The sequence below is a fragment of the Otolemur garnettii genome, unplaced genomic scaffold, assembly GCF_000181295.1.
Source record: "Otolemur garnettii isolate 467f Iridium unplaced genomic scaffold, OtoGar3 scaffold00024, whole genome shotgun sequence".
NCBI classification, from domain to species: Eukaryota; Metazoa; Chordata; class Mammalia; order Primates; family Galagidae; genus Otolemur; species Otolemur garnettii.
Genome location: NW_003852419.1, coordinates 1,797,726 through 1,812,002, shown reverse-complemented (window position 1 = coordinate 1,812,002; position 14,277 = coordinate 1,797,726). Strand labels below are relative to the sequence as shown.

The 14,277-nt window shown below is 39.2% G+C and overlaps 1 protein-coding gene across 3 annotated transcripts in view; it reads left to right on the top strand.

Moving 5' to 3' along the window:
• THADA (THADA, armadillo repeat containing) overlaps nt 1-14,277 on the top strand; it is a 331,550-nt gene that overhangs the window by 205,958 nt on the left and 111,315 nt on the right. The window lies entirely within an intron of this gene.

The window sequence follows — 14,277 nt, the reverse complement described above, 5'->3', positions numbered from 1 at the left end:
GAGAAGTTTAATGTTCTCTGCATTAAACTGCAAGATGTGCCTAGGGGCCTTCTCAAGAGGATAGAGAAAGAAGAGGCTTCTTTGGAGGAGAGGGAGAGCTTATCCACTCTAGGGATACTCTAAGGATGACCATGTTGTGACTTCCTCCTCCAAATACAAGGATACATACATATGCTGGGACCTCTTCTTTCTTTCTGACCTCAGGGCTGTACATCTTCTGAGCCTTATTTGATTATCCACTTCCAAGCCCCAGCTCTCCTTTGGGGTGTTGACAGACAGAGAAATTGGTTACTATTGACTTAAAGAATTATTGAAGGAACTTAAAATTGATGGTAAAAATAATTTTAATGAGGCAGGAAACTAGCAGTAATGAATAGATAAATAACACTTAATAAATTAAGAAGAAGAACAATAAGAAATAGGAAAATACTCTAAAATATCTTATGTACAGGAAGAGAAAACGAAGAGAAAACTACGTAAGAATATTGTTGCTTATGCCTAGGTGTATGGCTGTGGGAGAGATCCAATTCTAGGTTATAAACTATATAAGCTTTTGCCAGTCCTTTCTGAATAAATGAGTGTAGCAAGTAAAATTGAGGTGTGAGCCAAGGGAGTGCAGAACCATAGCATTAGTTTTTCATGAAATTGTTGACAAAAGGAACATTCCAAATCATGTGTTCCAACTACCACTATCTCTTGCAAGAGATGTTTGTGGGCTCACCCATGTGTTTATACATAGTTTCATGTGCATGCATACACATAACTATCTTATGATTAGCCCACTGTTACGATGCATATGTCACAATCCGTTACACTGCCTCACCCAAGATCCTGCTTTATACATGGTACATAACCTGCTTCCTTCTTTATACAACTTTGGGGGCAGCTTTTGATCATTGTACTTGGTTACTGCTTACCATTACCATGGTTGTCTCGGAGACTGACAGCAGGTGCTATGCTTGCTTAGAATGTTTCCTTATCTCCTCCAAACTGTTGTTGAAGGTGTTACTTATTGTGGTTAAGGTAAAAGGAAGACAGAGTGAGAAGCTCACTGCAGAACTCTTGGGATCTCCTACCCCTCTTCACATTCACAGCTGCCTGGGTGAAAAGGAGGAAAGCTGCTTTGTTGAAGGAGAATATAACATTATAGGAGATGTAAGATGCTGTTCTGACCCTTCTGCACAATGCCACGTCCTACCCAGTATTGGACACACAGGGTCTGTCTTAGTGTGGGCAGCTGTCACAAAGTACCACAGACTGAATGGCTTACAAATAACAGAAATTTATTTCTCATACCTCTGGAGAGGTGAAAGTTCAAGATCGGGGTGCCAGCAGATCTGGATTCTTGAGAGGTCCCACTTCCCAGAGCAGATTTCTGACTTCTCCTAGTGTCCTCACATGGCACAGAAAGCAGGAGCTTGCTCTCTGGCCTCTTCTTATAAGGCATTAATTCCTTTTATGAGAGTCCTACCCTTCTAATTATCTCCCAAAGGTTCCATCCTCAAATGCCATCATATGAGGGATTAGATTTCAACATATGGATTTATCGGGAGTAAACACTGAATCTGTAAAGAGAGCTAAACTCTAGGAATTGGTGAGCTGAAATGTTTCCACATTAAAAAAAAAATCAACAAGGAAAGGAAATGCTGCTCATAAAATTAGGTATTTTGATAAATATAAGGTTAGGTTGATCCTTTCAGCTGGAGACGCCATCTTCCAGTAATTCACCAAAATGATGAACACAAAGGGAAAATGAAGAGGCACCGATACATGTTCTCTAGGCCTTTTAGAAAACATGGAGTTGTTCCTTTGGCCACATATATATGCGAATCTACAAGAAAGGTGATGTTGCAGACATCAAGGGAATGGGTACTGTTCAAAAAGGCATGCCACACAAATGTTACCATGGCAAAACTGGAAGAGCCTACAGTGTTACCCAGCATGCTGTTGGCATTGTTGTAAACAAACAAGTTAAGGGCAAGATTCTTGCCAAGAGGATTAATGTTCATATTGAGCTTATTAAGCACTCTAAGAGCAGAGACAGCTTCCTGAAACGTGTGAAGGAAAATGATCAGAAAAAGAAGGAAGCCAAAGAGAAAGGTACCTGGGTTCAACTGAAGCACCAGCCTGCTCCACCCAGAGAAGCCCATTTTGTGAGAACCAATGGAAAGGAGCCTGAGCTCCTGGAACCTATTCCCTATGAATTCATGCCATAAAAAGCATATAACATAGCACACAGGAGTGCCGGTAGACCCATGTTTTTATTTATTCCCCATGAATTCATGGCATAATAGGTATGCAACATAGCACACAGGATAACCAATAGACCCCATGTAACAGTGATACAAGGTGCTGGAACCTATTCCCCATGAATTCAAGTCAATGAACGCTTTGTCACATTCAAGGGCAAACTGCCTCCCTGAGCTACAGGAACCTTTTCCCTATGAATTCATGGCCTAATAGATAAAAACAGTAGCCTACTGCTACTGTAAAAATGTTTCTCCTTCATTCACTAAAGTATGATATTGTTTTCCCCAAAGAAATATTAAAGCAAATTTTAATAGTGAAAAAAATGCATATATATATATGTATATATATATATAGTTAGGTCCTCATTATAAACATCAAATGGCTTGCAGAGTTCTGTTTGAAAATATTAGAAGAAAATAAAGGTGGTTCATCTCACATACACAAGTGGGGAAGGACTTCACAAGCATAAAAATGCCAGAAAATGAGATGCAATGAAAATATTTGGGTATTTCATTACACAGATATCTAACTCTTATGTATACATAGTACCACAAAACATAAAACACATAATTAAGTAGCAAATATGCTGCAACATTAAAGAATATATAAATATCATTGTATAGCTACAGTTACTTAGCTAACTTTTAGACAGAGAAATATCTGAAAGAAAACAATCCAAAATGTTAACAATAACGTGGTTTATTATACGCTTTTGATTTTTTTCCCTAAGAGAACTTAGTCAATTACTAACACAGATGATTTTTGATGAGGTGAGTGAATTACTTTAGTTCAGGAGTTGGAGACCAGCCTGAGCAAGAGCAAGACCCCATCTGTACTAAAAATAGATAAAACTAGCCTGGCATCGAGGCACATGCCTATAGTCCCAGCTGCTTGGGAGGCTGAAGCAAGAGGATCACTTGAGCCTGGGGTTTTGAAGATGCTGTGAGCTATGTTGATGCCACTGTACTCTAGTCTGAGGCAATAGAGGTAAATACTGTCCTGTCTCAAAAAAAAAAAAAAAAAAAAGTAAAAGTAAAAAGAAGTGTTTCTGGTGTGTTCTAAAGGAAAGTTTAAAAACTTACTAGGCTAACACTCTACTTCTGTCACATTGGAGGTTGAACCACTTTGAAAAGCAATTTATGTGACATATTCCTTTCTGATAGCATGTAACAGGAAATGCTGAACAGAACAAGAAAATTCATGTTGTAGAAACTTCCCTCCATCAGCTTTATTGATTTGGTGGAAATTTGAGGACCTTCGCACCCTGCAATACAAAGTCGCCAGAGGGGTTAGAAATTCTTGATCTTAGAATTCCAGGTTTAGGCTCGGTACCTGTGGCTCAAGTGGCTGAGGCGCCAGCCACGTACACCTCAGGTGGCGGGTTTGAATCCAGCCCAGGCCCACCAAACCCATGACGGCTGCAACCAAAAAATAGCCGGGCATTGTGGCAGGCGCCTGTGGTCCCAGCTACTTGGGAGGCAGAGGCAGGAGACTCGCTTGAGCCCTGGAGTTGGAGGTTGCTGTGAGCTGTGATGCCACAGCACTCTACCCAGGGCAACAGCTTGAGGCTCTGTCTCTAATAAAAAAAAAAAAAAGAACTCCAGGTTTAATGGCCACTTCAACTCTTTGTTGAAAAAGTTTTCTTAGAAAAAGAAATTAATTTGAGTTTTACAATTTAGGGTTTTTGTTCGTTTTTGTAATTCTAACATTAGGACTGCACCAAAATGTACCTTCTTCCCTAATGTTCATTCCAGATGCATCTTCTGAATGCATTTAGGTCCAGAGCCGAAATGCTGCTTGACAGTTGTTTATTTTAGTCAATGTTACTGACCGTATTTAATAAACTAGCAGCTCTTCCAAAATTATTTTTGCTTAAAAAGACTTCTTGTGCATTCAGCTTGTTCTTTTCCCAGTTATTTTGTTGTATCCAGGAAGCACTGCTATTTCTTAGATAATTGCCACTGATGTGTACTCATTTGTTTAGCTGAGCACATAGTCTTTGTGATCTGCCAAGAAAGAAGTTTATATGTGAGGAGGTGACAACAGGCAGCCGAAGATAGGAAAGTGCATTTGGAGGAGTGGTAACAAAACCCAATACCTCGGGATGAGTTATCTCAGCCATCAAAATGCCAGGATGAGTTGTGTATCTTGGGCCTGGGTTTTATAATCCATCACCGGCTTGGGGAGCAGATATTTAAACAATGGGTAAAGTTAGCACGTAAACATAGCTGCTAAAAGGACAAGTGATTTCTTAGTGCACCAGAAAAGGGAAACGACAGTGGATTCTCTTAGCAATTACATTGCCAGTTTTGCAGAGGTTTAGCAGACATACTAAAGTAACTCAGTTCATGGACAGTAAAACAGTTTTAATTGGAGAAACTGTGAAGGTTTATTTTGTTTTGTTTGCTGAGAAGTTGATACATTCAGGGATGAGTTAACAATAGAACCAAAGCATTTGAAAATCCGAGTCATGATCTTTCTCCTTTGTAGCAAAAGATACACATATTTGCCTTCATTTGTATGAGAGCATTTCTTCCTTACTAAATATTTCTTAATATAAAGAGAGAATTTATATCTGAAGGAGTATCCCCCTCCATAAAAAGTGAGCACTGCTGCTACTTATATTATGAACAATCAGTATCTGTTAACATTTTAAGTAATTGTGGGAATTTCACCATTCAACCACCAATGCAAAACAATGTTTCAATGTACAGTTTAAAACAGATGTGATGTAATAATCTTACTCAATAGAATCATTTGTTGAGTTATATCACTATAAGTAAAAACTAATTATGTATACTCAAATTTGGCATTTAAGTTGTATTTCAATTTAAAAATCTTTAATTGGGAATGGTGGGCAGGGTTTAAGAATTATGTTTGATAATTTAAAGAATTATATACTTTATAATACTGTGAAGACATTCTGTATCTAAAAATATTCCCCAAGGACTGAAGCTTGTGGTTTTAAGGTAATTAAAAACAGGGAAAATGTTTTTAAAGTCTGCCTTCAAGTCACTATATAGACTATTTGGCACAATGAAAATTCCAGCAGCTGAAAAAGAATATGTTGTGGGCATGTTTTTAGCGTTCACTTCAAAGCAGAAATATAATATTCATTAATCTTGTTCTTTGATTGTGATGTTAGCTCTTTCGTTACTGTTGAGTTTACCTTGGCCTGAGTGCTGGCAATTAAATGGCACAGTGAAGATTACTGGAAAACATTAACTTGTTATTGTTAGTTGACATCGTGCTGAGGTTGATGGGAAGTAGAGTTTATAAATAGCTCGTCTGTGCGTTCATTTCGAAATCTGCTGAGTTTCAGGGATGAATCTCATCATTTGGATCACCCATTATTTACATTTGAAGTTTTTTGTTTAATGGAGAATAATTTCATCCTTTTGAAATATATATCATTGAACATAGCTGTGATACATCCCTTCTTGAATAATTTGGCTTTCTGTCATTTTCTTAACTTTATTTTTTTGATATATTTTGTATAGGTGATGATATTTCACTGTTTAGAAAGAGGTCCACATTACTTTCTATTTGATATAGTTCGTTTATATTTTAACCTAGAATGATCTTCATGTTTTGAATAAGGATGTTTTCAAATAAGCAATCTTGAACATTTGCAGTATTCAAGATGAAACTTCTGTCCATGTCTAAGAAGCATGCTCCTGTGTGTCCTTGCCTGAAAGCAGGCCTGCTGCTTATTTTTATGATGCACTATCAGATGCAAATCATTAACCAAGATCTCCCAAGCATAATGGCGGAAGGAACACAAGGTCAAAGCAGTAATCCATGAGGGATGAAAGGAAGTTGACTCTATTATGAGAAATCTAGGCAGTCAGACAAACTATAATGATAGTTTCTAGAAATCTGGCCAAATCACTGTTAATTGCTTTCCTCTTTCAGGCCAAGAGACAAACCCTACGTTTTCATTCTTATTCTCCTCATTAATTGTTGGTATGGGAAGGATTCAATGCTCTTCAGGCTTTAAGACATGGAGTTTCTGGGGTTTTTGTTTTTTTTTTTAAGTTGGATGGTGCCTTTACCGATTAATCAGGTTTTAATTGAGTTCAACTCAAGCACTCAGTACTGTGCTAATTAAACACTATGGTATAAATTCATTACTGGAATCTTACAACGTAACTGGGGAGATAACAACCAACAAATGTGAAACAGAAAAATTAGAGTACAGAATCAATCAGATAGTAATTCCATATTCAGAGCATGGCTGGAGTAGGTAGAATTTTCATAACTAAATCCTAAATAATGCAGATCACCTGGCTATATGTTTTCAGACCTGTGGTTGTTAGTATATTGACAATATACTAACAGGAGGATTTGATGGACTTTCAGTGTTTCCCAAACTACCTACACAATAGTTACTTAGAGTACGATTTAAGTTACAGATTCCCAAGCTCTTGTCCTGGAGATTTTGATTTTATAGCTCTGAGATAGAACCCCAGAATCTGTCTTTTAAGTGAGGTTCATATTCTTATGATCAGACAAGTTTGGAAAACATGGGGTTAAGGGTGGAAGAGAAGGACTCAATGTATAAACTGAATTAATGTAAGAGAAAAGTGATTCTTGCATCAGATGCAAGAGATGACAGAAGATTTATCCCATAAGTGATGGATATTATATATCACTAGGAATCTGTCTTTGAGGTTAAAGGACCACAAAGAACGATTTTTATTTTTATTTTTAATTTTTTTTTTTGAGACAGAGCCTCAAGCTGTCCAACTCCTGGGCTCAAGCGAGTCTCCTTCCTCCGCCTCCCAAGTAGCTGGGACCACAGGCGCCCGCCACAATACCCAGCTATTTTTTGGTTGCAGCCATTATTGTTGTTTGGTGGGCCCGGGCTGGGGATTTGAACCCGCCACCTTAGGTGTATGTGGCTGGCGCCTTAGCCGCTTGAGCCACAGGCACCGAGCCAAAGAACGATTTTTAAAACACTGAAATGTCTAAGCCCAAATATTAAAGGGACAGAAAGTGTTCTGGATTTCATTTCCTCCCTTATTTTCTATCTCACCCATTTCACCCTTAGGAAGGATGCTCTTGGTCATTCATGTGGAGAGCAGGCAGAGACATGCTTGAGGAGGAAGCATTTGAAATAGCTCATGGTATTAGCTTGGCAGATATGAAGGGAGCCTCTTCCAAGTTAAAAAAGGCAGCTGGCAAGACTGCCCAAAGGAAGGAGCGGAGGAAGCAGGAGACTGAGTGAGCAGTTTAATAACAGTGGTATGTGGTCTAGATCAAGGGGCATGAAGTAAGAGTTGCAGAGGCAGAGATAACAAGAATAATTATAATTGCGTGTGATACATTTTATAAAGATCAAGTAGGTCAGCAGTGCATGTGAACTCTTGGTCCTCATGACTAGAGAAGAAAGCAAGGTAATGAAAACCCCAATAGATTTTCTGATTGGATGGGGTTCAGGAAGATGGAGTGGTAAGTTTAGGTGTGAAATCTTCTGAACAGATTTCAACATTGGTAAATGAAAGGAAGCCGTCAACAGGTTTAAGAAGTGGTGCAGAACAGGGATAACGAGGGAGAGGGGCTGAAAATGTAGGAGCCCTTTAACTGTGAGCAGAGAAAAAGTTGATGCTGGATGGCCAGTAAAGTTGGTGGTTTAGTACATGTGCATGATGTAAGGTGAACTTTCGTACTACTTTACGATAACTTTCACTGATCATAATAGTAGTCTCAAGCACATCGTCTGTGAGAAGCATAATGGTTTCTTAAATAGTGTACAATAAGGAAGTTTTTTAAAAATAAAGTGCTGCCTAAGATGTTGGTGTATGGATTCCCCCCCCCCAGCATAATGGTGGAGAGACTAGAAAAGCAGTGAGCTTTTAAAAAGCAGTAAAGCAGGTCTTTACCTTCCGCTCATGCACCCCAGTGTTTCAGTGTCACTTGAGAATTGTTCCTGTCTTCACAGTCACTACAGTCTCACACTCGCATCTAACGATAGACTGCTGTTTCTCATCAGCACCTGTTGCTACCGTTTGTTTGTTTGTTTGGTAAAGAATTCAAAGAAGTCAAAATGAGATTCTAAAAGCATTTAATTAACTAGGTTCACAGTACTAGTTAGTAATCTAAAGTAAATGTGTAGTTCACTCACAAGGCTTTTTAACAGATGAAGAATCCTGCAATCAGAGAAATCAGAATATGTCCCAGATATAGTACTGACTGTAGTTTTACAATGTTGAATATACTGACTTGAATGTAGAGAAGTTTTTGAATTTTTAAACCTTTTAATTATGAGTAAAATATATGTAACATGAAATTTGCCATCTTAACCATTAAGTGCACAGTTTATTCAGTATATTCACATGAAGCTGTCTGTGCTGTAGCATGTGTCAGAATTTTCTTTTTAAGGGTGAATAATATTCCTTTGTGTGTACATTCCACATTTTGTTTATCTGTTCACTGATGATGGAACTTTTGGTTACTTCGACTTTTTGGCTATTGTGAATAGTGCTGCTATGAGCATGGTTGTATAAAACATCTCTTTGTTTTTTTTCTTTTTGCAGTTTTTACCCGGGGCTGAGTTTGAACCCACCACCCTCGGTATATGGGGCCTGCACTCCTTGAGGTGCCTCCCTAAAACATCCCTTTGAAACCCTGCTTTTAGTTCTTTTGGATATAGTAGGTCAGATAATTAAGTTCACAAATTCATCCTAGAAAAAGTGCTACATACCTCATTGCTGAATATCACTATAGTCACCTCTGAAGTGTTCCCTTAAGGAGCTGTGCCCCAACGCAAGTATAATCCATTCTTCAAAGCACTTTTTCTAGGATGAGTTCATGAACTTAATTGTCAGACCTCATCAGACTATAGCCATTCTAAGAAGAGTTTCAAAATTGCTTTGAAGGGTAGGGTGGCACCTGTGGCTCAAAGGAGTAGGGCGCTGGCCCTATATACTGGAGGTGGTGGGTTCAGACTCGGCCCCAGCCAAAAATTGCAAAAAAAAAAAAAAAAATTGCTTTGAAGGGTGGACTAGGTGCTGTCATCAGTGCATAGCTTCCCAAGGGGAGTTCTTCAGCAATGAGGTATGTTGTACTTTTTCTAGGATGAGCTTGTGAACTGAATCGTCAGACCTCATCTACTTAGAAGTGATATTGCTGGATCATGTGGTAATTTGATTTTTAATTTTTTAAGGAACTGCTGATTGGGAATCTTAATTTCTTGTTTTGCTTAGGCAGAAATTTCATGAGGCTAGGCTGGGCGTGGTGGCTCACGCTTGTGATCCTAGCACTCCGGGAAGCTGAGGCAGGTGGATTGCCTGAGCTGCCAGGTTCAAGACCAGCCTGAGCAAGAGCAAGACCCCGCCTCTAAAAATAGCTGGGTGTTATGGCGGGTGCCAGCTACTTGGGAGGCTGAGTCAAGAGAATCACTTGAGCCAAAGAGTTTGAAGTTGCTGTGAGCTATAATGCCACGGCACCATACCAAGGGCGACAAAATGAGACTCTCAAAAAAAAAAAAGCAACTTCATTAGGAACCTTGATGTTTTGCTTCCTGAGCCCCAGTATTAAGATTTGTGCATAAACATTAGCTTTTCTGTTTGTATTCCTCTTTGTTATGAGTCCCTCTCCCTCTCTACCCCACCTGTATACCACAATCCTTTTGAAACATTTGAATCTACATTTTTCCCTGAAATTGTTTGAAGATCTGAGAAATTGTTTAGAGATTGGAGACCCTGGTGATCATAGAGATTAACTACCAGTTATACTTATGCAATTTTGAATCTACCTTGATCTCTTGGGTTTTTTTATTTTTGTTTATTTTTTTTTTTTTTTTGAGACAGAGTTTTACTCTGTTGCCCTGAGGTTGAGTGCCATGTCATCATTGTAGCCCACAGGAACCTCAAATTCTTGGGTGCAAGCAATCCTCATACCTCAGCTTCCCGAGTATCTGGGACTACAGGTGCCCACCACAATGCCCAGCTAGTTTTTCTATTTTTAGTAGAGACAGGGTCTTGCTCTTGCTCAGGCTAGTCTCGGACTCCTGAGCTCAAGCAGTCTACCCATCTTGGTCTCCCAGAGTTCTAGAATTACAGGCATGAGCCACCCTGGACCCTTTATCTGTGAACTTTTCCTATTAAAACAGTTTTCTAGACCATGATTTTTATTTGTTGCTATTTTTAAGGAAATTAACTTCATTTTATATGTAGTAGAGTTGTATAGAACCCATTTAATTTACTAAATTTGTGTCAAGTTAAGAAAGACAAGGCTCGGCCCCTGTGGCTCAACTGGCTAAGGCGCCAGCCACATACACCTGAGCTGGCGGGTTCGAATCCAGCCCGGACCCGCCAAACAACAATGACAGCTGCAGCAACCAAAAAATAGCCGGGCGTTGTGGCGGGCGCCTGTGGTCCCAGCTACTTGGGAGGTGGAGGCAGGAGACTCGCTTGAGCCCAGGAGTTGGAGATTGCTGTGAGCTGTGATGCCATAGCACTCTACCCAGGGCGACAGCTTGAGGCTCTGTCTCAAACAAAAAAAAAGAAAAGAAAAAAGAAAGACAAGAAAGGAAAACTATGAACAATTTAAATTGCCCCAGAATGAACAGTGAGATGAGTATTGGGAACATACTGTCTTTCTAGTGTCCTTAGTGTCTGTGTTGAATATGATTCAAAAGTAATTTTTACTGTGTATATTTAAAAACTCCTTTTTTCAAGAACAATCTAGGTAACAGAGCAAGACCCTAGCTCAATCAAGCAATTGGTTTAATGTAGCCTTCATAGAGTCCTAGGCCTTCTCATTCACTACCATTCACTGACTTACCTACAGTAACTTCCAGTCCTGTAAACCATGTGCCCTGTATAAGTACCATTTTTAATCTTTTATAGCACATATTTACTATACCTTTTCTATGTTTAGATTTGTTAGGATGCACTAATGTTATAATTGCTTGTAGTATTTTGTATAGTAACATGCCATACAAATTTGTGGCCTAGGCACAATAGGCATGCCCTACAGCCTAGGGGTGTATGTAGTAGGCTATACTACAGTGAAATTGCCTAACAATGCATTTCTATAAATATATCCCCTATCCTTAAGCAACACAGAACTGTACTGTGTTGCCTTTTTTTTTTCTGTAATTCAAGAACCTGGAAGATTTTAGGCCATGTGTGGTGGCTCAAGCCTATAATCCTTGTACTCTGGAAGGCCGAGGCAGGAGGATTGCGTGAGCTCAGGAGTTTAGGACTAGCCTGAGCAAGAGTGAGACCCTGTCTCTACTAAAAAGAGAAAAATTAATGGGCATTGTGGTAGGTACCTGTAGTCCCAGCTACTCAGAAGGCTGAGGCTGGAGGATCACTTGAGCCTAAGGGTTGGAGGTTGCGGTAAGTTATGGTGATGCTACTGCACTCTACCTGGGGGTTATAGGAAAAACAAAGAAAGAATATTTGTGATTTTTAAATACACAAAGTGCCGTGGTGTCATTGTAGCCCACAGGAACCTCAAATTCTTGGGTGTTTTGCTTCCTTAGCCTCAGTATTAAGTATTGTGCATAAACATTCACATACCCTTTCAAATAAGACAAATATGTAAGAGCTTAAGGTTTCCCTATGCAAACATCCAAATAGCCATTTTGTGAGACTAACAAACACAGAAAAGGCATTTTGCTTCTTTTAAATAAAATAAAAGCAAGCTGGTCAAATTCACCCTAGAAACATGCTAAGTGAAAGCTAAAGTATTTGTTAAAGAGTTAGTTGAGTTTGATCATTCAGGAAATTCTTATAAAAATCAGAATGTGCTCACTTAGCCTTATTTTAAAGCCTTCACCTCTCTGAAGCAGTACAAAGAAGCTAGAAATTGTGTGTCTGGATATGTGAATTTATGGTGCATGCTTAGTTGGAAAAAATATCAAGCATAAGCCTTTGGAGAGTCATAACTAATAGAGCTAATACTGTCAAGAGTCACCAAATTGCTCTTTTGAGACACTGAATGGCACAACTTACTCTTAGATGTGAATCACAAATGCAGACAATTTAACTTATGACCAAAAGGACAAACTTGATAACAAGTACTATACTTCTTAAAGCACCTGAGGGATAATCATTATGTATCCTTGCCATACAGTTATCATTGTTATGAGCTGGAGTAAAATGATTAGTCAGGAAGCACGATTTCTGAAAAAATCTTTAGAAACCACTAAGAAAAGTACTGCTAAAGAACAAAAGACAGAAGTCCAGCAACCAAGTAAAAACACCTGCTAGACAGGAACATAAGTAACACAGAGGAGTAAGAAAGCTATAGCAGTGCAGAACCAGAAGAACAGGAGAACCCCAGATGGCTGGAGAGGGCAAGGTGAGTCAGTCTCTTCCTACAGCAACACCAGGAGATGCCATAAGTTGCGGAGCCAAGTTAAAACCTCACGTGGGATCTGCCATACATCAATAAGACTGATTTTTTAAAGAGTGTAATTATAAAGCACTTCGCACATTAGTTGTTCTCTAGACTTCGTCATAACCACGTGAGATGAGTTGTATATTAGCTCCATTTTATAGATGAGGAAGTTAAGGCTCAAAGAGATTAAATAATTTTTTAAAATCACCAGCTAAGTCTTGAATTCAAAGCCTATGCTATGACTGTAGGTCAGGCTTTCTCAGTCTCAGGACTACTAAGATTTTGGATTGAATAATTCTTCGTGTGAGAGGTCGTTCGATGTCTCGTAGGATATTTAGCAGCATCCCTGGCCTCTGTCTACTAGATACTGGTAGCACCTCCTCTCACTTGTAACAATCAAAAATATTTTAGACATTGCCAATGTGTTCTGGAGATAGAATCCTCCCAGGTTCAGAAGTACTGGTCTAAAGACTGAAGTGTGAGTCTAGTGTCAGTATGAGTGTAGTGGGCATCAAGGGGATGTCCCGCTGCCCCACTGCAGAGTGTCCCAATGATTATTGGGAGGGCCTATTTATAGAGAAAGATCTGTAACAGCTTCTCTTTGAACTTTCCCAAACCTTATAACCTTCCAGCAATATAATGAAAAGGGAAAGGTCAAAATGATTTATGGATGCATGGGTGAGTAGGTAGGTGGTTACTTAGAGTCAAAGTTACATTTAGCTTTTCATTCAACAAATAAACTTAACAGTTCCTGGTAATGGTTTCATAGAGACGTCAATGTTTGATCTGAAGTAGCTTTAGGGGAAGACTGTTAGTTTCCTCGAGATGAGTTTGGGGAATGATGAATACATGTAAATAACATGACATGTCAGTAGGCTAGTCGTAACAGGTTGATAGCCCATGACACAAACTTAATCTAGTCTTGAGGACTTGTATTCATTGATCATCTTACTTTGTATACCAACCCGTTTGCAAGCAGTCTTGCTGTTTACTTTCACTGTTGAGTTAACTATTGCCTTACAAATACTGTTTATCTCAACCCACATGGTAATTGCCTTAAATTTAAAATCAGATCAACAAACTTTTGTACGCCAGTCAAGGCTGTATAGAAGATAAAACGGCATGGTTTACATAAAAAGATAAATAGCAATCAAGGCAACATGTCTTAGGTGCCAAACAAGCGGTTCAGATAATAAGTACTGTGCGATGAGAGAATGGAAAGATTGCCATGTCCTGGAATTGTCAGGGAAAACTTTGCAGAGGGAGTTGGAGAACTGAGCCTTAATGGATGAGGAGAAGTAATAGGAAGTCCTTATGATAGACTAAATCTTGCACTTTAAAAAGTACCTTTTAAATGATTTTAATGCCATCAGGGTATTGTTATCTTGGAATATGTCTAATAACGGATATCAAATCCAGTTAAGAGTCAGGCACAATGGCCTGTACCTGGAGTCCCAGCTACTAAGGAAGGTCGTTTGAGTCTAACCTGGGCAGCATGTCTTTTTTTGTTTATATTTTTTTAAAGAAAAGTCCAATTAGAAGCTTATCCAGGCTCGGCACCTGTGGCTCAAGTTGCTAAGGCGCCAGCCACATACACCTAAGGTGGTGGGTTCAAATCCAGCCTGGGCCCACCAAACAACGACGGCTGCAACGAAAAAATAGCCGGGCGTT